The following is a 25,721-nucleotide window of genomic DNA, read 5'->3' as shown; positions in this document are numbered from 1 at the left end:
AATCAAAGTTAGTGGCCCTGAAACTTGTGAACTAATTCAAGCATAAATACTGCTCAAAATGCAGAACTTGAATGTTTTGATAGTTTAATAGAACACTGACAAAGCAAACTCCAAGATATGCTCTATTTCACAAGGAAAGAGAGCCTTGGGCACATCTCTCAAAGACCAGAGTTATTGGTTAATCACTGAAACCCATAATCTTCTTGGACTGTTTTTTTTTTCTGATTAAAAATAAAAAGGTTTTTAATGTTAGGACATCTACAGAATAACTGATATATGTACGAAATATATAATAAAAATCCATCCTTACAAAAAATATAGGAACCGATTTTTAAAATCTCATCTTCGACATGTAATTCTTAATTTTAGATCTTAAGTTTAGAACTTTAATAAAAACATTTTAAAAACAGGATATAGAAAGAAAAGATGAGAATCTGAGGCATATGCAGATGAAATCTTGTTTTTCTTCTAACTATAAAACTAATGAACACAAGATTTTGGTATCATGAAAACTGAGTTTTAAGTCAAAACAGGCATTCACTCATTAGAAAATTATCTAGTATCGAGGTTTGAAAGTGAAAAACTGTACCATTTAAAACAAAAGTAGTTCTATTTGTTTGCTTGTTTTATGTGAGGTTACACAGAGAAAGGAGAGAATTCCCACTATAATTAAGCATTCAACTACAATTAAATTATACATAATATTCCCAGTTCTCAGAACATGAGTAAGTCCAATGATATTTTGTGAATATCTGAATTAAGGCTTCTTGCTTTCTAACTCAAAATTTTAGGTCAACTAGAGTTCATTTAAAAAAATAAACTGGAGAATTTACTGAAGAAAATTTTGTAAGAGAAATATGAGACAGGGCTCAGCCTAACAGGCTATGACAACAGAGAGGGAGGAAAAAAGGTAATAATCCAAAGAGTATTATAACTAATTGAGTCATAGACCTATAGAAAAATAAAACTCAATATAAAACTTTTAATGATTTCAAATAAGATTATTTTTAAAGGAGCATTACAAATAGCCAGGGAAGAACAGACTAGTTTGGGGATAAATAATCTTAGAATCTTGCTTTGTGTTAAACTACAAATGACCTACAGATGATCTGAAGATGAGATTATCAAATTATATTCCTCTTCATGGAAACATCTAGGTTCTATGAGCTGCTTGGAAATACTTCACTTCTAAAATCAACTAATAGCACCCTCTCAAATTTAACTCAAAATTAACTTAATGTAGCTATTTCACTAAACATTTCATTTTCTAATAAATATTTAAACAAACAAAAAATACCAATTTATGAATAGTAACATAAAAACTGATTGATTAAAAACAGACCATTTAGTTTGGCAACTTAAAAAAAAAATCTCTGCAGGGGTACCTCGGTGGCTCAGTCACTTGAACATCAAACTCTTGATTTCAGCTCAGGTCATGATTCCAGGGTTGTGGGCTTGAGCCCCACATCAAACTCTGTGCCGAGCATGAAGCCTACTTAAGATTCTCTCTCTCTTTCTGCCCCTCTCTCTGCTCACGCTTTCTCACAAAACAAAACAAAACAAAACAAAACAAAACAAAACAAAACAAAACAAAATATGTACATATAATGCTTGGTTGTGGATTTGTAATATGCTTTCTTCTGGGCTCTTTCCATACTTTGGCTATTGTTGATACTGCTGCTATAAACCTGGGGGTGCATGTGTCCCTTCGAAACAGCACACCTGTATCCCGTGGATAAATGCCTCATAGTGCAATTTGCAACTACGTGGATGGAACTGGAGGGTATTATGTTAAGTGAAATTAGTCAGTCAGAGAAAGACAAAACTCATATGACTTCACTCATATGAGGACGTTAACAGACAAAACAGATGAACATAAGGGAAGGGAAACAAAAATAACATAAAAACAGGGAGGGTGACAAAACAGAAGAGACTCATAAACATGGAGAACAAACTGAGGGTTACTGGAGGGGTTGTGGGAGGGGGGATGGGCTAAATGGGTAAAGGGCATTAAGGAATCTACTCCTGAAATCATTGTTGCACCATATGCTAACTAATTTGGATCTAAATTTTAAAAAACAAAAAAATAAAATTAAAAAAATATGCTTTCTTTTAACAAAACAGTATCGGGTTTGCATGCTAGATACAAATGTAATGATATTTCATGGTTATTCAGTACTTCCAAATGCTTCACTTAACCGACTGAGCCACCCAGGTGTCCCCCAAATGCTTCACTATCTACATAAGTTTGAGAAGCACTTGATTGAAGAACAGATGTAAAGTAGTAATAAGGGAAGAAAACACCAGAAAAACTAAATGAGAATATTAGGAAAGGAAAAGATCTCTAGTTCTAAATGTAATAGGGATCATAATAGAGAAAAAGATCATTGCCAGTTTTGACTATGTAAAATTATAAATAAAAATTCTGCATATAAAATGAATTACTAAAGTAAGACCAATAAAGAGACTTAAGGTACATTCTTTACAAACATGACAGAGAGTTAATATGCCCAATAATATAAGGAACATGAACTAATGAATAAAAACCCTGAGGCAAAAGACATGTAAAGACAATTCATTTAACAGAAATAATAACTTGCAAACAAACATTAGGGGGAAATTACCACTTTTTTAGTAATTAACGAAATTCATATCAAAAAATAAGAAGTGAGTGTTTTGCCTATTACATCAACAAAAGCCCATAGGATTATTTTCATACTGACCAAGGGAAATAGAAACTAGTATCCTTAGTCATTAATGGCGACATTATCAACACATACCTCCTATCTGGAATGCAGTTTGGCAAAATGTTTCAAAGACATAAAAACATTCATATCCTTTGACCTAATGATGCCACTTCTATGTATCCTAAGAGAAACAATGCAAAATATAGAAAAAAGTTATCTCCATTAAAATATTCTTCTAAGCTTTGTACTTGGAATAGTGAGAGAAATCAGGTAAAACAACAAATATGGCTAACAATTGAGAAATAGACACATCGAGTCAATGATACATTGGGCAGCCATTAAAGACAATGGTCACAGTGAGGTAAGATGGGAAAAACATATTTATGCTACAATGTGCCCTGACAAGGCACTGAGCAGCAAACTCACCATATTGTATAAAGGACCAAAACTTTTACTCAAGTCAGACCATGGTTTGTTTTCAGGTGACAGGATTATTAGTAACTTTTTTTTTTCTGGTGTAAATTTTTTGTAATTAGATTATACTACTTTTTCACTTTAAAATAGAACATAAAAGGGTAGGGACTTCTGCATGGCTCAGTCAGTTAAGCATCCGACTCTTGGTTTTGGTTCAGGTCATGATCAGTATCGTGGGATTGAGCCCCGCATTATACTCTGCACTGACAGCATGGATCCTGCTTGGAATTTTCTCTCTCCCTCTCTCTCTCTGCCCCTCGCCCCTCTCTCTCTCTCTATCTTTCTCTCTCTCTCTCTCTCACTCAAAATAGATAAATAAACTTTTAAAAAAGAAGAAGAAAAGGGTATAGAAAGGTGAAAACAGTATCACTCGGCCACTGTGTTAGAGCAGTGCATAGAAAAACAGCTTTGGAGTCATGTTTTCTTTCAAATCACCCTGTTGTAACCCAAGCTACCTTTTCTTACTTTGCCCTGTCAGACACACCCAAGTGGGATGTTCCACAATTCTGTGCCTTTCTGGTCTTTACTCAGAATGCTGGCTACACTTGGGGACTCGTATTTAATTTGGCAGGGCTGTCATTACATAAATGTAAAATACTAACACATAAACCACATATTTCTGAAAACTGATCATGCCCATCCTTAATTTTTTTTTTCCAGATAATAAAATGATAGAAAATGATTAATTGCCCCTTTAATGGACCTAGCAACCCTTTGGCACCAATTACATCAATTAATTATAGTACCACACCAGATCTAATATTGCATATTCTACAGTGCATGTAACAATATGTAGGAGAGACTTCTACCAGTGTCATGTATGGATCACCATGTCACCTTACCTAAGAGTTCTCAGTATTCTTTCTATAATGACAAATTTAAGTTCTACGTTCTCACCTAGAGCACTATAAGCCATGACTGCAGTGTGGTGGGCTTCAGCAGATCAACTACTAAATCTTGCTTGGGTGAAAATGTGTTGCTGTTTTATATAGCTCCTGACCCTATCATAATATTCCTACAACCAATATTTAGATCTTTAATTACAAGAGGAACCTGATTTTCACGTTGGTTACTGATAGAGATGGTAACTATATTCACAATAAAAAGCCAAGACTTGAAAAATGAGACTTTGCAAGAGGTGAGGTTCCTCAGGCTCTGGTGGATTAATTGGCCCAAAGTAGACCTTCCACTTTTTCACTCTGTTACAGGGGAAGCTGAAAATGTCAGGAAGCATAAGCACTCCCATCCCCGCCACAAATCCTTTTGGTAAGGAAATAAATCAATCTGTTATAACAGAAATGAAAACAACTTTTATTATTTGTATAGTTGAGAGACTTTCTGAGAAAGGGGTGGGAGACACTGTTCATGGTCTGAAGCAAACAGCAATTTATTAGATGCCAAACACCCTCAGCATTGGGTGTGGACAATCCCCTGCCCCTAACACAGACCTTTGCATTTTCTTTAAAGCAACAAGTACTGCTTAATACACAAATTTGTTGTATGCCTTTAAAAACACTTATCCCTCCAAAAGCTGTTTTTGTGAATTTTGATTATATAACTGGAGGTACATACCGACAAAGAGTCTCAGAACGGATTAAAACAAACAAAAAACTACACCTAATGGGTAACTACTTTTTAAAGCATTTTTAAAACAAAGCAACTTCTTTATATAACTATAGTAACAATGCAAAAGAAAAAAAAAATCTACCTGCAAAATGCAAAGGCTGCAACTAAAAATACCAGGATCTGTGATGCTCCCTGTAGGAGGTGATAGAGACTTAAGATGTGAAAGGAAAAAAGAAAGGCATTTGGGAACAATTATCTCAAGTTCTGTGACCAAAGGAGAGACTGGATGGGTGAAAAGTGAGGCTACGTTTCCAGGAACTGTTATAAGTAGTTTAGTTTTTATCCCTCCTCCTTCATCTGACTATTCTATTATCGTTCTACAAAAATTAAACTGAGCTTTGACCCCTTGCCAAGGCAACAAGGAGGGCAGGAGAGGTGGGGGATGGGGCTTAAGGTACAGGTCCAGTATTGTCTCGACTACTCTACCTCTCATCCCCACCGGATTGTCAGGGGTGAATCTGGAGTCCTCATCTGTCCCACGTTTCTTACAATGGCTTCCAACAGTTTTTCTGATACATGATTGTCATTATTACGTGTGACATGTGACACAGGACTGGCTTGATCCCTGACACAATTCAAGAGCACTGTAATAAAGCAAAAGGATAGTAAGAAACATGCTAAGAGGAGGCTAGGTAATGCTACTGCATCCCCAGGATGTCCTTCGGGCCTTCCTCCTGCCCATTTCAGCCGACCTAACCAAGACATATTTGCTCTGCTCTGCATAAGGAACTTTAAGATATCAGAACTCTCCAGGTTGCCGAGTCTATACCTGTTGTCCATTAAAAGTGTCCCCATTCACTGTCACAGCATCCTGTTAGGATGTTAAATTATATAATCACACTATTGAGCCCCTTCTTTCAACCATATTGCCACTCCATAATCCTGGTATATCTCTGCAGTGAAAATGGCTGAAATACAAACAAAAATCACTTGGAAAATAACAGAAAAGATTGCTGACGAAATCAGAGGAGATGTGGTGGAACTGATATCCTCAATTTGTTTCCTTATTTGGCCACAGTACAAATGTATTCCTCTACACTAAGCAGGTACAAAATAAAGAGTATGTATACTTGTCATTAGACAGAAAGCAATGACTCGGCCATCAATTCACTTGCCTTGAGGATGTATTTCTGAGACACAATATCTTTCACTTACATCTGGCAGGTACATTCTTTCCTACTACGATCAATGGGTATTGTCATTACGTAAATGGTCTACCTTTATTTTATTATATATGAAACCTCAAAAATACCAAATGATGTTTCAGACCGATCAGATAGGCCAGAGCTGTCCAACACAGCTTTGTGCAACAATGGCGATGTTCTGTGTCTGTGTTGTTCTATATGACACCCACCACCAACAGCACAACTGAGTTTATAAATATATTTCATTTTAATTAATAAGGACACTTGGCATCTTATGGATGTGTGTGTGTATATATATGTATGTACATACATATATATGTGATAAAGAAGATCTACATCCTTTTCTTTCCTTTGAGTTTTGATGAGAAAAGGCAGTCGATTCCTCGTCAAAGCAGACATTGTCTGATATAGAACCTTCCTCCAAATGAGAAGCAGCAATGCATTGGCCAGGACCCCATTCCTGGCAGTATAACAGGGACAGCGTTAACGACAGAAAAGAATAGCCTAAAATTCAGAAGACCACGGCTGAAGGGCTAGCTGGGACGGTGAAGTCTCTTCTATTCTTGGGCTCTTAGTTTCCTCAGCAAAACAACAGGAGATTTAATCTAATGTCCTTTCTAGCACCTTCAGAAAATTCCCCATTCACTCTCTGAGAAATGGTTATCCCTATGGCAAAGAGGCCAATGTTGCTTTTTTACAAACAAATGTGTTCAGCTGTCATCTGGTGATATGAAAACACAGTGTAGTTTGTCACTCTGGTACCTAAGTAATCAAGAAATAGAAAGAATCTTATGCATAAAATATCTAAAAGATAATATTTCCCCTTTACTTATAGATATTACTATGTTCACACAGGCTTGTAGATGCAAATTTTTATCTATTTGATTATTTCATTATTTTTCTCAATTCCAGTTGCAAAAAAACATTACTACTATAAAATCCTCCTACAACATTGTGCATTTTTTCTTCTAAATCATGAAGATGATTTTGAAAAATTTATACAATCAGAAATGGTAACAACCCTTTTAAATACATTTGTTAAACATTGTTAATCACATTTATGTTACTTTTATTTATGTATATTAGTATGAACAACACTCACTAAGTGACTAGTTTGACATACCCCATTAAGGGCTCTATCATTTTAAAAATGCTTTGAAATACAATATCAGTCAGAATGAGGCTAAGAAGATGCATATTTTAAAAAATTTCTCATAGAAGCTAACCATCTGTACAATAATCCATTGTCTGCTCTACCAAGGTGATTTATTAAGGATAATGAAGCATATGATTTAATAGCTGCCGCAAATCCTTTTTCAAGTAGGATGGGTATAAATAATACAAAAAGATGGTCCAATAATAGCCAAATCCTAACCTAAGAACTATTCTATATGCTGGGTCACAGGAAATTAGATGAGCTCAATTAACTATGGATCTAAGTGACGTGTGGCTAGTAGCTAAGGATCTAACCACTCTTTTTTATTCCAGCAATGATTAGTATTACTATTTAGTGAATCCTGTAAGTCCTACTATCATGATGGAACTTTTTCCATGAATGGCTTTTTTCCACATGACAACACAAAGCTCTCCAATAGGAAATGGACTTTAGGGTAGCACAAATTTTTCAAAATCTTAAGAATCCAGATCTGTGTCTATTTTTCGATGCAAATTGTACTTAGCAGTGTTTTGCTCGTTTGTATATCCCCACAATACTCTGTATGTAGCAGAGTTTAATGCAGGGCACTCTGAAGATGAATACATAAATGGGAGAGCAGGTAAGTAGTAAAATGAAGTCTCTAAAATCCTTGCAGAAAAAACATGCAATTCTATATCCCTGTGAGATCTGGTTCTAACCTTTGCCAACTATTCTACATTTAAGCTCTGTTAGCCAATTGTCAAAGGTTATTTCCTTTGGTGGCAAAGGTTTCCATAACCAGCTTCTTGTAAAACATGAGAAAAACCCAAGAAATCATATACACTGTTTGCATGAAAATGTCCAAACATGAGCTCCTGTTTGCAAACTGATACTTTTCTCTCCTGGTTAACTCTATTAATATGTGAGTCTTTACTGAGACTTTATGTAATCAGTGAGGCAAATCTCTGATGACAGGAAATAAAAGCCATCATACATGCCAGCTGTTTAGCATGAAAAGATTCCCTGGGTGTGCCTTACAAATATGGCAGAGCTACTCACTAAGGTGGCACTGCCAGTCCTGTCCACATGCCACCCAACAAGTCCATTGAAAATAATATTAGATGTTACAAATCCTAATGTTCACATAATACTGGACTGTGGAAAATTTCCATGGCTAAACGTAATCAGGGGCCTATGTGTGAGACATATGTCATCTTCTAAAAAATGTATGCTTCACAAGCCACATTCACCACCAGTGTACTTTCACACTGCATTTCCTACCACTCTTGCTCTTGTGAGCTTGGCTTGCCAGAACTGAGATCAATTTTATTAGATACCATTAGTCTCTGTTAGGGCGGTCATTTGAATAACAACAGATTGGCAAGTATAAAACTAAGGCACCTGTTGTACATTTGGCAGCCTGGATGAAGCCCTTTAAAATGAAAACAAATACAAGCTATAATCATGCCAGGCAATGGCTTTTGGTTCAATAATGACCATGTGTCAGAATTAAGTGCATCTGGGAATTCCTACCCCAGCCAGATGTAAAGGCAGATTTGTCTTGTCTAGTGACATATGAGTAGATACACACAATATACTCATATTTGGCTTTGTCTTAGTTTAATAGAGAAGTAGGTAAGTGGAACTTAGCTCAAGTAAAATAAAAATTACCTAAAGAGCAACTGGCATTATCATAAATTGTAGAGTTAAATATTAAACATATGGGTTATAAGATTTGGGCCATGAACTAGTCCATCTCTGATTTTTCTGTGCACAATTAATTTGTTCATGGAATACATAATAAAAATATGCCAATACTTTGACTACACTGAGCCAGGCCATGGGCTACGTGCTAGAGATGCCACTGGGAAAAGACATGGGTTTTAGCTTCGAAGAATTTGTAATCAATCAGACCACAGATAAGCAATCACAATGCACTATTATATAGGCTAGGTGTCAAATTTATTCAGTGCTTGTTTAGTGCATAAAGAAAGGGTATCCACTCGGGAGAATGGGAAGTCCTCTTGGAAGAGTTGTCAGCTAAGGTAAGACCTGAAGGAATAGGTGACTCGGGAAAAAAAGGAAGAGGAAGGAACTTCACACACAGAAGAGAGAAGATATTCTCAAAATTACAAATGAAAGGGTCAACAGAGTAGTGCCTCTTGGAAACAGCAAATACTTTAGTATGGCTGGAATGTATGTGCACTGAGGTGTGCACTGAGGGGAACAGAGATAATGAACATGAGGATGGAAAGGTGGCAAGAGCTAGGCAGAGAGAAAGGTATCAAGAGCCAGGTGACTTGCTGCAGGTCAAGCCTTAAAAAGAAGGAAATGGGGAAGCAGAAGCATATTTGAAGGAGAGGGACTACTTGCTCATATTTGAGTGTCTTAAAGATCACACTGGTTGCAGAGAAGAGAAGCAACTATAGTGCATTCCCAACTAAACACAGAGGCTGCAATCTGGGCAAAATGACAGGGACCTTGCCAACAGGTGTCTGCTAACCTATGAGAAGATAGTGAATAATTTGGTTGGAAGAAAGTTAATATTCATTTTGGTATATGTGGGAATGACAAGTTATTTAGAGAAAACATATTTTAAATGATAAATTTTAAATCAAAATTTAAATTATATATTTCCTGATTTTTTTGGTAAAACTAGATCATAGATCAAGTTGAGTCTGGACAACAGTAAAATCAGACTCAAGCACATTCAGGCAATCATTTCTTAGGTAGTATCTGAATACACATAACATTTACTGAACTTGTCATTCTTAATTTACAACTATTATCATCAAAACACAATAAGAGCGTCACTGTTGGAGAACCCTCACTACATATTACCCAAAGAAGGTAGGATACCCCACCCCAGGCTTCTAGGAGATTGTGTTTATATATTAAGTCATAGGAAAACATGGCTAAACAAGACAGTGTACAATTGGGAGAAGTAGTTTGGAAACCTGGGCAAAGAATACTTAATGGTTGACATTTCTGTAAGAGCCATAAAGGACTAGAGAATTTTTCACGTAACTCTAGTTTATGTACCATATCGGATTTAGAACTTCAGGGTGGCTTGTTGTCAGAGAAAAAATAATTTTCCAAATCATCAAACAAATATAAATCCTGTATTGTATTATTTATAAAATCATAATTAATCAGAAATAGGCCTCCAAAAACTGACAAAGAAAAAAGCTGAACCTTCATAAAACAGATTAAATGGAGAAAAACTTACCAAGTCATCCATCTGATATTGATAATGAAATTAACAGGTAGGCAGTGAAAATAGAGTATTTGAGAAGAGACATTATAAGTGATGGAATTTCCCAGATAAAACTGCATAGGGCAGGCTGCCAATAAATAGAATGCATATATCTCAGTCACTTGGCATAATTTCATTTCTTTGATGGGAGGACGCTCTGCAGATAATCCTGCTGGATCCATATTTCTCTTTATACAAAGTGCTTTGATTCCTTACCTGTTGGGCAGTTATGAAAATACCAGCCTTTGTGATTTTAAAAACTATTCTTGGTGGAAATATTTCATTTAACCACTTCTGATCCAAAGCTCAGGCAGTTGTGTCACTGCTTTATGAAATGCATAAAATTTTAGAGCTAGAAGGCAACTGCCAAAATTAAGCCATCTAATCCAAACAACTTAAGTATAAAAAAAATCAATGCCTCCAGTCCCAAACAGAGAAAGGAGCAGAAGAAAGTCATCAGAAATGTTGGAAACCTACATAATGCCCAAGATTTTTCCTGAATTTGGGTCAAGACGGCACTATATTGGTCTTATTTGCCTGGTATATGTGAAATAAATTTTTAAAAATCCCGTCACACACAAGAATCATATAGTGAGAGTTAAGACCGGAGTAGACAAAAGTTGGGATTGTAATATTGCTTGACTTAAAATCTTGGCTTTAAGTTATGTCTTTACTATATCTATGCAACCTTGGGCAAATCACTTAACCTCTCGATGAATCCATTTCCTTCTAAATAAACTGATGATAATAAAAACATCAAATTTATACAGAGTTACTTTAGAGATTAAATGTGGTGCTGAAAAAAAGTGCTATGCTGAATGCCTGGCACATAGTAAGCACTCAGTAAATTCTAGCAACTATCACTATTATGACTTGATGCATCAGCCACTGCTATTATGCTTCACAAAAATTAAAAGAAACTTAGTTTTTAACTACCTCAGTGTCCCAAGCATCATTAGACGTTTCAAATGAATAATTATTCCTCACATTCTTGATTTCAATTAAATTCAACTCAAACCAAATTCAAAGAAAAGGGCACAGTACTTGAGCTGAGAATTAGAAAATGAGAGAATAATTAGAAGGATTTCAATGGATGCAAGTTGGGATAGCTGGTAAGGAGACAAAGGATTCCAGAAACAGTGCCAGAACTGGAGGTGCCCGAGAGCAGTCTTCTTCCTGATGTCAGGGATTCTGAACTTGCAGGAAGATGAGCACCTGGGGTTGTCTGACAGAGGCTGTTGGTCATGTAGGTTAGGGTTCAAATGCAAAGTGCTTGGAATTCTGTGCTGAGGATTTAGCTCTTGAATGTGCAGACTTGAGAAAGTTGGCCTTTCAGAAAGCAAAACATTTTAGGAAGCATTGAGAGGAGAAATGTGAGAACACAGAGTTTGCTTAGGAAGCTATGAATGGTGTGTTGAGCATGTCAACAACGCAGGAAAGGAAGCAGTAGAAAGGGAGTGATAAAGTTAAAAGAGATTACAGGAATCGAATGTGCAAAATTGGATGGAGTCAAGAATAAAAGGAAGGAAGGAGATAAAGGTGACGCCCAAGTTTCTGGTTCAGGGATAAATCAGATAATGAGGTACCAAGAAAAAAAAATGTCAATTTGAGTATGGATGGAGGATAATATTTTAGGTTTATAAAATGCAGAGTGTGGGATCCAGGAGAGCTTCTATTTCTCAATCATCTAACAAGCAGATTAAAAATCTGGTCTGGAACTCCATTGAGAAGTTGAGAAATTTATTTTGAAGATCATCTATGCAGAAATTACTGCTTCTATGAGAGGTGGATAGGTATACCACAGTAGACAGGACAAATGGTGACCTGAAGTGGGCCATAGATGAAATGACTAAAAAAAAAAAAAAAAAAAAAAAAAAGAGTTTAGTATAGAGATAGAGACACACTGGCCAAAATATCTAATAAAGAGGAAATAATGTTGATGGAAAAAGTGAGTGTCAAAGAACTCAGAGAGAACAACTACCATCCATGGGATATTTTCAATGGAAGATGCTTCCCCAAAATGTATTCCTCTAAAAAAGATTACAATTCCGGGGCGCCTGGGTGGCTCAGTCAGTTAAGCATCTGACTTTGGCTCAGGTCATGATCTCAGAGTTTGTAGGTTTGAGCCCCACATTGGGCTCTGTGCTGCCGGCTCTGAGCCTGGAGACTGCTTTGAATTCTGTGTTTCCCTCTCTCTCTGCCCCTCTCCCACTCACACTCTGTGTCTACCGCTCAAAAGATAAATAAACGTTAAAAACAAAATTAAAAAAAATATTACAATTCCCTCTCTTTCCCGCCCAGGAAGAAAGTGAAAATTATCCCTTGGTCATTAAGTGGATTCAGAATATGTAATTCATTTCCAATAGATTACTATTACTTACAACTAGTCAAATACTCTTGATAGATCCATTTAAAATAAGATATAAAACCATGTATCAAATAATCACACTGGACTATTTTAACCAGAGACATCGTTAAGCATACTTTGTTTCTCTCTTAAAATCCTTTAATAATATTTCAATTAAGTTACTACTACAAGTAGTTTGGATTGTTCTTACAGAGAGGCCAGGGTCTACTTGTATAGTAAAAAACCCTTAGTGCAAACACTCAATATGTCCCTTTAGTTGGGATGGAACATGAGGAAGGGGGGGGGGGCGGTTAAAAAATATTTTAAACATTGGAAACAAATGTCTTTTTGACCTATAATGGGACACTGGATCAGCATTTGATGTGTCTAGTCTAATTTTTCTCTGTGAAATTGTACTGGCAGATCTTAGCGAGAGACAGAAGGCAGTAAATTCCTATCCTCCATCAATACATTTGACCTCAGAACAAACCCCACAACTGGCTACAGGCACCCACCATCCATCATTGCTCTTGAAACCCGATCTTTCGGGGAAGGACAGCTGCACTGAGCAAAGAGCTAAGGAGCTTTCTAAGATGCACTACCATTAAAGAAAAAAAAAAGGCAAGTTTTTGGTTCAGTATTTTAATTAACTGTTTTTCTAAACATTTCTTCCCCCACACTGCAGTTTCACATCAAATATCATCAAGAATCTATTAATATATATATATTTTTTTACTTTTAAGCAAAATACTCTGTGTATATTTTAGGTAAAATCATTTCTTGCTTTCCCTTTAAAAGCTTTTTGAGATTGCGTACCATGACATACTGACATATACAGACTTCAATAAACATGCTGGAAAGGAAAGGTAGTTCCAGCATGCGTAGTAAGTATAGCATGTCCACAGCACGATGCAAATTGGGCAAACATGCAAAACATCCGCATCCAAGTCCTAACTTTTAAATCAGGTAGCAATAATGTGTAGCAGGTAACTAAAGACAGCAAAACTCTATCGTGGAAACTAGAAGTGATGAATATAACATGTTCCTAACAAAACTCTTACAACCAGAATGTATTTAAAATGAAAAATAAGACAAATTCTCATTATCTATTGGGTCTTCATTATATCTATGATTATTTCCTCCACTTTACAGACAGTGAAACCAAGACACTGAAACGTTATACAATTTCTCCCAAGATTTTACAGATAATAAGTGACAAAACGGATGTATAAATTCAGATCTTCTTGTACCAAATTTATGTTCTTTTCACTACAGCAAAAGAAGAAGAAGGATAAGGGAGGAAGGAAAGAAGGAAGGAAGTACCTTGAGATTTTGCAATGTTTAGCATTAGTTTCATATACATTATATACTAGAAGGATTAAATAAGATTGAACAAGAACTAATTTTCAATTATTTATATATTCAGTGCTAACAAAAAATTTTTGTTAATAAAGGTTGATTTACTGAAGCTGAAAAGATAAGTCTCTTATTACTTGTGACACGATGATACAGAGAATCCCTTTATATATTTGAAGGTTCAATATCTCCTAATATAAAAGCAATACTAAGAAGTGCTATTTTCTAAATGCAACTGGCAGTCTCAATTTAGTTAGCTACTGCTACATTAAGGAATATAGCTCGAAGGCTGTTAAAAAAATACAATTAAGAATTTATAAATTCAATCAATTTCATGAAACTGACAGAGTTACAATGCTTAAATCCAGTAAATAGCAATGTGGTAAAGGTCACACTGCTCCTGACATTGTTATTTGAATGTCAAAGTTAAGAAGAGTTTCTGGTCAGTGAAAATCCAAAGAATTTACAGAAAGCCTAGCCTCAGATGCCTGCATTTTCTTTTATATTTTGTTGTAAATGCTGAAGAAGCCAGAGAAGAGCCTGCCACCTAAGAGCAGTCATTTGCAAAGGAAAGCAAGACATGTGTGCTGCAGGGGGGGAGCAAGGATCCTCTAAGCGGTCTCAACATTACTGGTCTGCCGAGACACCTGATCTGCTGGCTTATAGACAAAATTAGTTGTCTTAGCTTTCCAAACTGTCAATCCCTTCATTTAACTTACTGATCTATGACATAGGATTTGATTCAAGGGACAGCAAAGGTGGAAAGTGAAGAAAGAGTTCAGTTTTGCTCTATTTTTTGGTAATTTTTAAAAAGCTATAGACAAACTGACAAGTATTGACACGATCCAATTAAACATATCAGCCTCAAATAGAAAATAATGAACAGAAAGATACTGAATGAATTATCTTGAGAAGGAGAACACTGGGCTTTACAGGCATTATTTTAGTCATCCCTCCCCCTCTCCACCTGACACATTGTTTTGAGGGTATAGCAGTACATGTGGATATAACACTTAAATTATTTTAACATTAAGTCTTAAAAATATTTGATAAATAAAATGTCAAAAGAATAAAATGCAAACTTACTGATGATTACGTGAAAACAAATGGGTAATTTATTAGAGGAGAAACGAGGGGCAGAGGCCTTAAATGTAATTTTGTGAAATACTTCTTGTAAGAATTCTATTTCATTAATGCTTCAGTCTAGCACCACCGTCATGACTTTATTATTTAGGCTGCATTAGGTCAGAGACTGCTGTAACGTATAAGCATTTGCTCTTTGACCTCCCCAAGACTTATGACGCAAAGGAAATGCTGAACTCTTACATGTAAGGCTATAATTTCATATAATGAACAATCATGAAGCACAAGCCATATATTCTTTCAGCTATCTTTCTTAAATGACTAATTGTGAAGAGCCGAAACACATTTTTATTTTAAAAATGGGGAAGAGGGGGAGTTGGACACTTCAATTGTCAAAACAAATGCAAGTCAAGCATGAAATTTTAAAAGTGTTACCAACTACTAATTAGAAGCAAATGAGATTATTCATATAGAAAACATATCCCCAAACAAACCAATCCTTTGGTGGAAATATCACTGTGCTATGAAATTACAGAAGCTTAAACAAGTGATGTTTGTAGGAATACAATTCATTGACAAATCCCTTCCAAGCAATCTTCTTCCGCATTATCAGATTTCTTAGTTGACGTGTTATACAGGAATCCTCAATCTTGTCGTGCACGGAAAGAATTAACTCTTCCCTTTGCTCTTTCTTGGCAAATCATTAATAATACAAAAAGAAATGTTTTTAAACATAGACTTTGCTTCAGGCTGCAAGGTGCCTTTCTGCCATCACAAGTAAGCAGCTTCCAGAAAAGATTTTTTTCAAAGAAACCAAACAGTACAAAGAAAAGGTGAATAACTCCTTAGGGCAAAAAAGCACCCAGAGTAGGCGTAGCTTAAAATATAACTTGTTTTCTCACACTAAACTTTTCAACCAAAAAGTACTGTCCCTTTAAGAAAATAAGAAAAAACATAATACATTCTTTGAATACTCTGGAAAACTGGATACTTAACATCTGTATACTTAGCACTTCATATATCTTATAATACAAATCCTAAAGGTGTATTTTGTGGCCACTAAGTTGAGCACACTATGTCAAAGGTAAAGTTCATTTCTGAGATAACCAGAAACTTTGGGGGGAATTAGGAGGGTAACCATGAGCAAAGGTTAAGTGCTTAGATTTAAAGACCTGAGTGTAAAAGTTTGATGCTCTCAGGATCACAAGTTAGAGCACACACATACTCAAACTCTCAGACTACCCACAGACGCACAGCTGAAACTGAAGGGTAGTTTGAAAGCAAAATCACCTTGAGGAATCCATCTTTCCTGAAATGGTACTTTTCATATGTGATTGTGTTAATGAATTCCTATTTTTCCATAGAATCTTTTTAAAAATAGAAATGTTTAATGGCTTGATAAATCAAGCTCAGTCTGAAGGAAATCCAATATGCAAATGCCGGTGGTGGGCTCTTTTACAAATAGTCACCCTTGTCAGTTTGAAAAACTGAAAATCAACAAAAGAACAGTGTAAGTATACTTGACCTTATTGCCTAATGTCTATCAAGATTGCCACAGCTGGTCGATTTCAAATTTGTGAAACTGACACTTAAAAATGTATAGTCCATCTTCAGCCCAGGTCCCTCAAGTGCTGACTACACTGGAGTCACAGCCTCAGACTCTCCTTCCATACTAACTTGCACAGCACTTACAAAGCTAGTTTAATCACACCATCAATCTATGACTACACTTTCCTTAGAGTAATTCTGTTTCATTTATCTTTTAACCCTACATTATGCAAATGACATCCTTATCAGCCCAATAAAAAAGTTATTAATGTTCCTACTTGTTTATCCTTGATATACACTGAGAAACTGAGATCACATATGAATTTGCACAAATACCTCTTCTGTTTCACATTTTATATGAAAAATCACCTTACACCACCATGGTCTTAAACTAGTGTTCTTGAAAAACTCTTCAATCAATGTCTGTGGCTAACATTAGAGTCTGAGTTAATAGGCTAAAAACAAAAACTTAGGGGACTGCCTACTTTTTTTTTTTTTAATGTCTCTTTAGGAAGGGTTTGCATATGCCATAGGAGGGTATCTCCTGGATATAAGAACAGTTATACAGGCCCCTAGTGGCTTAGCAAATAGCAGCAGATGAGGGGATTCCGATTCTCAGTTCTCGACTTTAAGATATTCTGGCTTTAAATGAATGTCAATCTTAAAAGGCAAATCAAATCACTGTATTTAATACTTTAATTATTTTTACTTTCATGATTATCTACCAAAATACACATATGTTGAAGTAGATCACCACATTTCATTACTTTAGTAACTACAACCACACTGGTCCAAGAATTTGTGTTACATAACCTCCACAATAAAATATTTAACATCCATCTCTTTACATGTCATTACAAAAGTAATATATTACTCAAATATATTAAGATATATTTGAGAGACAATTTTCTTCTTTGAATTTCACTCATTATACTATTATTACTGAGGGCTTTAAGAACAGATAATTTTGAAGTAAAGTGCTGACTATTGTAAATGAAATACTGACACAAACTGAATGCCACTTTTAAAATAGTAAAAATCTGCATATATTTCCCAACAACAGCCAGTGATAAAACTCACAGTGGAGCGCACCTATTTTAAAGGATGTACAACTAATAACACCCCTTAATCCTCATCTTCTTGCTGTCTTTCCTTTACAAAAGAAAATTCCAGGCAGGCACATTTACAGCTTTTAGCAATTTTTAACTGGACACAATCTGACAGCTGAATTCATGAAACTGACCAGCTTGTCAATTTCACACTTTGAAAGTACAATAATAGCTGATAGCGTGAGGGTGAATTTTAAAAATCTGTCACAGAATTGCTAGCTCCATTGAAAAGCAAAGTACAGTACATAATTATGGGAGGTGGGAGGTAAGGACATTTTCTTTCTATGTCCATTTAGGGTGTCTATTTCAAGAATTCGGACATCTAGCATTGAACATTTATTCTCTCTTTGTTAAGTCAATAAAATAATATCTATCTGTGGCATATAACACAGTATGCTTTCAAAATAAGTATAATATCTACTAAGCATTGTCCTGGATAGCCTCATATTAGCATCGTCAAGTTAGTATCATCTAAATATTCTTTTAAATCAGAATATTTCAAGTCTTGGTACATCACCTCGTTCTACTCAAGTTGAGTAGTGGGTGTGCACACTTTCAAACAGGACAGAATGGCCAAAATGATAAAAAGTATCAACGGTTGGACTAAGTCCCCATATGTGTGTTATTACAGGACGGTTGGAAGGAACACATCAAGGGGACAGGACCATGTCTGTAGCTCTGGAAGTCCTACAGTAAATCTATCTCAAGTCACAAGCAGTTACTAGTCTCTGAGAGGCTCAAAATGAGGGTGCTAAGCTCTGCCAGGTCAGTGCCACTATGTCAACAGGCATGTAAAAGAAAAAAAGAAAAAAAAAACTTTAAGAGATAATACAGAGAGAGTGATCCCTCCAGAATCTTCCTGGGTTCTTAAGGCACAAACTGTAGCTTGGTCTTGGGGGATCACTTCAAGAATTTTAGAAAACAGAGACATTCTGCAAGTCTGTACTGGGAGGGGAGCTGGAAACAATACAAGTAGATTGTGATAGTCCGGATTTTGGGGAATTGAACTACTATTCAGAATCCTAGAACACCTAATTAATGAAAGCCAATCTCATACTTAGTGTTCAAGATTTTTTTTTTTTTTAAGCATAAGAAACCTGACTTCATTTGTTAGTGCTTCTAATTGAAAACCAACCTGGCAGATAAACAATGCAAGTTCTCCACATGCCTACATAAAAGCTACAATCAATCGACAGAAAAGCAAAGAACCTTTGGTTTGTTGTGGCTTTCTTTTTAAATTGTTTCCTGCAACTTGGATTTTTCATTATAAATTCTGCGTCCCCTTCCCTACGGAATGAGTAAAAACAGCAGCTTCCCGTAGCAGAACTACGATCTTTGATTCTTGCCTTGGAAAGGTCTCCAAAACAATCCCCCTCCTCTATGGCAGCCTTGTAGACTTCGATTCCTGCTATTTCTCCTTCCCCCCACTAGTTCAGAGGAAAGAAAGAAAAAGAATTCGCCCCCTCACCATAACCAGCCCTTCTTAAAACAGTAATCACTGGCTCTTAAAAAAAAAAAAAAAAGATACAGATATATACGGAGCAGAATCCCTGGGTAGGGTCGCCTTGCCCCACTGCTCCTCCATTTCCACAATACTCTGCCCACCCTAGGAGGAGAGAGCGGGGGTCCATCCAAACAAACACCCTCCATCTCTAGAATTTCCACTCTCCCTGGTCTGAGCTTTTACCCACAGGCAAGCCGTGCAGGGGAGGACCTCTGCCCAAGGAGGTTCAGAAGAGCAAACTGTGTGCGCTCCGGCTGCCGGGGCGCTGGGCTCGCGGGAGTGGGAAGCTCCGGCCCGGGAGACGCGGGCTGCCGGAGCGGGGCTCTGGGGCAAGCCCCGAGCGCAGGGAGGGGAAGACACCGGGGGCGGGGGCGGGCCGGGTCACTCGGGGACTTACCTGGTCATGTTGGCTCCGGGCAGCCGCCGCCACCGCCTCCCGCGCCGCCACCAGCACTTTCCCCCAGCGCCTTCGCGCCCCGCCACGGCCGCGCAGCCCGCGCCTGCCCGAGCCGCCGCCTCTGGGCGGCCAATTTAATCCCGCGGAGCTGCGGCCGCCGCCGCGGGAGTCCCCCCAGTCGCTGCCGCCGCCCGGCCCTCGTACGGCCAGCCTAGTCCAGAGCGAGGAAGTGGAGGAGAGTCAGCGAGTGAGTCCAAAAACCCGAAATCCAGCATCCAAAGGAGCGCGTCCCCCCGCCCTCCCTCCACCCCTACCCCCTTCTTCTCCTCCTCCTCCTCCTCCTCCTCCGCCTCCTCCTCCTCCTCCCGGGCCGTCCTCCTGGCCCTTGTGAGCCGGAGGCTTCCGCGGCGGTTTCTCCTCCTCCCGCTCCTCCTGCTCTCCCTGCGCTCGCTTCGCCGGCTGCTGCCGCCGCCGCTGTGTCTGCTCTCCCTCCTCCTCCTGCTCTTCCTCCTCCTCCCGCTCTTCGATGCTCCGCTGCTCGCGGCTGGGGGGTCCGGGGCCGGGTCTCCTCTCCCTCCGCTCCTCTCGTTTCCTCCTTCCTGCTGCTGCTTCTTTTAAAGAGGATTCTTTGGCCACAAATAGCAACTCGGCTGCCCCCCTCAGCGCCTCCCTCCCCTTCTTCTCTTCTTCCCCCCAAAAGTGAAGCGCACGCGAGAGGTAACCAGAAACTGAGGCCGGCGGGGAAAGAGGGGAAGCGGGGGAGAGGGGGTAAGGCGACGTCTGGAGACCGGCCCGAGTGGAGTCGGGAGCCAGGAGGTGGGATGGCCAGTTCAACGCAGTCCTTGGACCTGGCCTGAACCTGGTGGTTACGGTTGGAGGCGAGGTGATTTGGTGGGGAAATTAAATCAAAAAGCTCAGGAAAGTGATTGGAAAAGCTTCTTTCTTTGTTTCCTTGTCTGAGTGATTTCTAAAATCCTCGTAACGTGCTGGGGATCCCACAGAATCGCGGTGCCCCGGCGCTGGGAGAGTGTGTGTGCGCGTTGCCAGTGCGAGAAGTGTGAGTGTGGGTGCGCCCAGGCGCAGGGAGAGCCGGGCCCGCTGCGCCCGCTGGCGAATTCCTGAATCTGGACCACTGACCCACTGAAAGGGCCGGGGAGCTGGACGAAGGAGGGGCAAACAGAAGAGCTGGGCGAAGGAGGCGCACCACACACACACACACACACACACACACACACACAGGAGGGGGTGGGGTGACGTCACTCTCCAGCATCCATCCACCAGTCCAGAAAAGACCCCCTCTAACAAATTCACTCTTCTAAGAGATGCACACCCGGGTCCTTCCTGCTCTGTGTCCTGGTGCACTGGAGGGAAAAAAAAAAAAAATGCTGATCGCGCCCCCATTCAAAGCAGTTATAATAATACAAGGAGCGCTCCTTGATGAGACAGTTTGTGTCCGCCCCAGTTCACCTTGACAGTGTTATTCAGGGATGCTTGTAGGATCTACTTTAGAGTCAGAGAGGAAAGGAAGTATGGAATCAATCTTACTGTGACAACCTTTGTTTTGCTTCCATGCTACCCCCTTTTAGGATGTTGGAAATTCACTGCTCCCAGCTTGTCTGAAGAACACGTAAAACCCTCTCCCTAGACATGCACTCAGTTGTTCCGCTACACAAGCTTCATCTGTGAACCCTTCATCCACAGAACACACTGGGTGGATTGTTAGCTAACAGGCACATTTTAACCTTCATCACTCCTCACAGGATCTCTAGCATGTGGACAAAGTCAATAGCTGGGAGCCACCTTTGGCAATTGGCCTACCAAAATTTTATTAGAAACTTGGTCAGAAAGGTTAAATAAAGTCAGGGCCTCCAACCCCTCCCTTGCTCATTCTGCGTTCAGGCCAGCACATACACAAAATACTTATGCCTGCAGGTTCAAGGCTGTTTTTGAAAGGGCAAAGGTAAGATGATCCAGCATCCTGACTGTTGCCTCCAGCTGCATGCTCTACTCCTGAAAGACACTGAAGGATTGGTCAGTAATCCTCAGCCTCTTTTGTGCTCCAAAAAGAAGTCACATATTTTTGCAGGAGCCTTGCTAAATTAAGTTCAGTTTTCCAGCATGTGAGGGGACAGGGCAGGAGGGATCGTTGTGGCCTGACTCTTCCTTGTACTTGTGTGTGTGTGTGGCCTGACTCTTCCTTGTACTTGTGTGTGTGTGTGTGTGTGTGGTCAGCCTTACAGTAAAACTTTACAAGAAATTCATACCTGTGCAAGCTTCTGGAGCAAGGTGTACCCTTCAGGCTTTTTGATGACATAAGGAACTGAGAGGCTGAGCAGGTGTGATGGACAACTGCCCCTGTGCCTTAAGGATGGATTCAGAAATCTGAGCAGGTGATTCTCACTCAAGGTGTAAACTGTAAACTGATTTGGCTTTCTCCTTGCCACATTCTCCTCCATAAACCGCGAGTCCCATTTTCATCTTGCAAAGTTGGATGTCAGAAGGACAAACAGAAAAGTTCTTAAAGCCCTAATAATCCTTTGCTGTTGCCTTTGGTGGAGAGATACACATCCCTCTACCACATTTAAGAAGAGTTGACCAGGTTGTTTCAGCATCCCGCTCTTGATTTCAGCTCAGGTCGCGATCTCACAGTTTGTGGGATGGAGCAGCGTGGGGCTCTGTGCTGACAGTGAGGAGCCTGCTTGGGATTTTCTCTCTCCCTCTCTTGATGCCCCTCTCTCTTTCTCTCTCTCTCTCTCTCTCTCTCTCTCTCTCTCTGTCTCTCAAAATTAATAAATAAACTTAAAAAAGAGAGAGATGGTCTGACCTTATTCTAAAAGATCCGAGTTGGGAAGGCTGACTGCTGTCTAAGAGTGTACTCAAGGAAGTAACAATGTAACCTGCTGATAGCAAGTTAGACTACCTAGAGAACCTAGAGATGATCATGACTAAGGTGAGCAATCAGCAGGTAGCAAGGGGATCCAGAAAGAAGAGACAATCCAGACAGAGAACAATATAAGTTAGTGAGATTAGCCGGAGGACCATACTTTCCTGACACAATGAGGTCCTAAATGCTCATGTCCTACTATAACCAAATGTCTTGGAAAAAGAAGTGGCAGTGGGATAAGGCAACTAGCAAGTCTGAGCTATTTTTGTACAAGATCCAGCATTATTCAGGGCAACAATGCTGAGGAAGAGGAGATGGAAGAAACAAAGAAGCCAGACTTTCTGTGCACATCCTACAGAGGTGGGGTAAGACAGCTGCCTCATATACAAATATTAACACATTCACAACAGATTTGTAACAAAACAGCACTCTGTGGCATCTCCTATAACCTCTGGGAATGTTTGCTATTTGGAGATTTGAAATCAAAGAACATCAGAAGTGGGCTAATTATCTGTTGAAATCACCTAATTTTATAGGTAAGGAAACTGAGTCCCTGAGAGTTTAAGGTGATCCAACTATTTGGTGGCAGAAGCAGCCCCAAAATGCAGATATCATGACCCAGGGTTCCCCTGCCCCCAGCTCTTCCTAACTACCCCTAGTTCTAGGTCAAACTGTTTTTCCCACTTATCTATTAGTAATAAATATAGATTGCTTTAAAACTATAAATACTTACATGAAGAGAAGTGAAGAAATAGGACTAGACATTTTCTTAGTTCCTTTCCACTCTAACATTCTGTTATGAATAGCATATAGGAACTTTGCTATAGCACAACCCCCTCTAGTGCATAATTCAGCACACAATGAGTATGAGTCTATTTTGGACCCCGTCCAAAGGAGTTAGTTCCTAGAAGTACTTGAAAGATTTTATTCTCATCTATAATGAAACATCCTAAAAAAGACTAAAAATAATCATAACAGCAATGATAGTAATCATTTGTTACTCTTGTATTATGTACTAAACATCATGCTATCCCACTGTTTACAAAAGGCACATTATGACCTTTCATGGGCCACAAATCCAGTAGGTCATAAACAACTTTTTAAGCAAAAGAAATGAAAGTAGGAAAGAAAAGAAAGAAGAGTGTGCTACATATACTAAATATTGTTCTGTAAAACTTATGTTTTCATCATGTGACTAGCAATTAAAAGTTTCGAAGACACTGCCTTGCCTCCAGTCTTAACAAGTGCCTTGCTAGTTAAGTATAATTAGCCCCATTGCACAAGTGAGGAAACAGGAATCCAGAGACTAATCTGGCCATGCTGACATAGCTGGCTTGTGGCCAAGCTAGAATTTTAAACCTATTTCTGTTTGACTTTCAATTTTGTGTTTTTACTTCTATTTCAATTACACATTATTAACCAAGGAATCAAATACTTGTTGTCGATGATATTTTCTTTGTGAGGGCCAGTTTTTTTTTTTAATTTAATTTAGAATGGAGAAACATGACATAGGTTCAAGGGACATGTTCTGAAGATGGTGAAGAGTTTCATAAGGTACTGAAATGAATATCTGAGACCTCGTCGTAAAGGTGCTAGTTATGTTTAATATAATTCACCAACTTGCTGCTAAATGCACAAATGGGATAATAATTTATGGTTTTAATCTTCAAATGACCATTAATCTCTACAAGTGTTAAAATGTTCATTTGAGAGAGTTTTCCCAGTTTAATTCATACAGCATTTTTCAGGAGCTTACTTCTTAGTCCAAATACAGAACTGGCAATTGAGAAAGGTAAAACAGATATTAAATATAGTCACAAAACAATATTTTGATTTCTTTGGGAACACAGGATCTTCAGTAATCAGACTATACCATAATTCCACCTACGTTGCAAAAAAGAAAGGAAGGCAGTTGTAACTTAGGTGCCATGCTACTTTTTATTCATATAATCCTATGCATTCTACCAGTAACATTGCACATTTAGGTGCTGTTATTGCCCTCCTTCAGATTGGGAAGCTCCTGCACAGAACTAGGAGGCAAATGAAATGAGAGTCTAATCCTGGTCTTTCTGATTCCACCAATCAAAGTCTCTTTACAAACAAGGGGGCTTCCAGGAGACAAAAAGCTGGTTAGAGATTCTGAGCCTTGCTATGCAAACATTCACATTTTTCTCCATGTGAAAGAAATGCACTGTCTTTTTCTCCAGGGCAGCATTTCTTGTTGCTGTCAGGCAGCACAGCACTGTTCTCTTAAAGAAAAGCAATCCACATCTTCCTCTAAAGACAGGCCTAGAAAAGTCAGGCCCTGCACCCTGACTCTGTTCAGTTCAGCTGCTGCATTTCCCCCTCACCTGCAGTGTGTAGAGGACGTTATGGTACGATGCTATTTTCCATTGGCTCTGCTACTGGAGATTACAGCATGTGACTGTGACAAATGGATATTCCCATTAAATTCTTTAGTAGAGTGGGGCATTCCATTAACCATTGGCACTATCCCAACCCAAGTGAAACATGGGTCATTTTTTTCCTGTGAGCAAGAAATGAAGGGGGAAAACAAAGGATATACTCTAATTACCTTTCTCTCTCTCTTCCTTTCTTTTTTGTTGCATGCATTATGATAGCCGTATATTACAATTATTTATAATTAATATATGACAAGCTGTCAGCTAAAATTTAACAGGTGATTTGTCAAGAAGTTCCATTAACTCATACATTAAGCAGTGGGTTTCAATATTCCCTAACAATAAAAGTGTGTTTTGGTTTTGTTGTCTTAAGTATATTGTGTTTAAATATTCAGAGGCCACCAATCTTTATATATTTGCAGCATCTTTTAAAAATACAACTATTGCTAACATAAATGGACACTCTATTAGTAATGCAAGGAATAAGCACATTTTTTGTCACTTTAACCTTTAAATGCTAATGTTTTCATTGACAAAAGTAACTGCTTAGTGTTTATTTTTAAGTTTTAAACTTTTGTGATTTTTAATACATTTTCCAAATGATGTCTTTGGTAGTAAAGGCAAAGCTGAACAAAGAGGAAAGTAATTGCGGTTACTTATGTTCCATTTAGAGTTTGTATCTTACACTAGAGAATTTCGAAATGAAGGAATATTTTAAAATACAGAAAAAGATTAAGAAGTCACCAGAAAGCCAGTAATTAATCACTC

The 25,721-nt window shown here is 38.5% G+C and overlaps 1 protein-coding gene across 35 annotated transcripts in view; it reads right to left on the bottom strand.

Moving 5' to 3' along the window:
- PTPRD (protein tyrosine phosphatase receptor type D) overlaps positions 1–25,721 on the bottom strand; it is a 2,222,827-nt gene that overhangs the window by 505,610 nt on the left and 1,691,496 nt on the right. The window contains exon 1 of one of the 35 annotated variants that reach the window (XM_058695357.1): positions 19,668–19,958. The exons of the other annotated variants lie outside the window; for them this stretch is intronic. The gene's annotated coding sequence lies outside the window, so the exon portion shown is untranslated. Of the gene's footprint in view, positions 1–19,667; positions 19,959–25,721 lie in introns of those variants that run through there. 35 annotated transcript variants of the gene reach the window in all.

This window comes from Neofelis nebulosa, chromosome 12 (genome assembly GCF_028018385.1).
Source record: "Neofelis nebulosa isolate mNeoNeb1 chromosome 12, mNeoNeb1.pri, whole genome shotgun sequence".
Taxonomy (NCBI): domain Eukaryota; kingdom Metazoa; phylum Chordata; class Mammalia; order Carnivora; family Felidae; genus Neofelis; species Neofelis nebulosa.
Note: the sequence above shows the minus strand (reverse complement) of the source record. Positions and strands in the feature narration are given on the sequence as shown.